This window comes from Caretta caretta, chromosome 16 (genome assembly GCF_965140235.1).
Source record: "Caretta caretta isolate rCarCar2 chromosome 16, rCarCar1.hap1, whole genome shotgun sequence".
Taxonomy (NCBI): Eukaryota; Metazoa; Chordata; order Testudines; family Cheloniidae; genus Caretta; species Caretta caretta.
The window spans coordinates 11,168,180-11,169,508 of record NC_134221.1 but is presented as its reverse complement, the minus strand read 5'-3'; positions in this window follow the sequence as shown (position 1 = coordinate 11,169,508).

The following is a 1,329-nucleotide window of genomic DNA, read 5'->3' as shown; positions in this document are numbered from 1 at the left end:
AAAAAAAAAAAGAGAGACGAAAAGAAATAGAACAAACACAATAAGGGGAGAAAGAGAATGAGAAGGATGGTGATGACTGTAGGGGCTAAGAACAGAGGCCTCATCTGTCTATCCATTGAGAGTGGTGGTGGTGGTGGGGGGTCAACCAGAAAAAGTTATTGGGAAACACTAGTCTCTCCTGCTGCTCTGTCATCAGCTGCCATGTGACCGCTTGATGTTTCCAGCACTGCTGCTGGCCGTGGAATCTGACTCCGTGAAGTCCTCAAGCAAACGCACGGGCAGCAAACCTCTCAGCAACCACTGCCAATGCTGCATGCCCCAGGCTCGCATTGCCCTGAGTGTCTCTGCATGCGGGCACAGAGGGCAGATTTAATGAACCGACCTCGGGGCTTCCCTGCCATTTTTCTCTAGGTGTAAATCACTCTGAATTGCAGTGCTCTACCCTCTTCCTCCTTGAAGCCAACAGAGCTTCTTCAAATGCTTCCTATCACTATATCCTACACCGACATGTCTTCCCTCCATACCCACAATAAACTCATCCAGGAGGACACAGGCATAGCCTGTCTAGACTGTCTCCTAGCTTCCTTGCTCAGGCAGTAGGGTCATTAGCGAAACACCAGAAGCTTTCAAGGGCTATGTGTATCACACTTATCATAACAAATTCACTTGCTACACATACAGCCATCACGGCATAGTCGTCTCTGGGAACAAAACCCAGAGACCTGTGTTCCAGGTCAGTCGTGAAGTAGAGTAGAATCCGCATTGGCTGTAGCATTTTCAGGGTGGTTGAAATATGGAACAACATTTTCATATTGCTAGTCTCCATTTTTTATTCATCCAAATTTGAAATTTTGACAAATCAGTGAAATTTTGAATTTTGAAACATTTCGACTCGGTCCAATATGAGGCTGGAGCACCCTTGTTGGCTGAAGCTACTAGAAAGTACCAAGCTCCCATAAACTTAAGCTCACTAGACATCCCATAGATCCAAAAGTACTTTGTACCTTAACCAAAAAAGCTGGTCAGAAAATGACTTTTTTTTTCATCAAAAAAGAAAAATAATTTCTTTTTCATCAAAGTTTTCTGCAGAAAATTTTGTGGGGTTTTTTTTTTTTTTTGGTCAAAAACCCAGCTAAAGATCAAATAGCTGAAAATTTGAATGGAAATTATTTTTATAAAACTGAAAATGTTGTGTGAAAAGGTGCCAACATCCAAAAGATTTTGGTCAAAAAACCAAACCAAAACAGATTCACGTATTTAAAGGCAAGAAGGGACCACTAATCTGCCCTTTGTGAAGCAGGCCATAGAATTTCACCATTATCCCTGTAC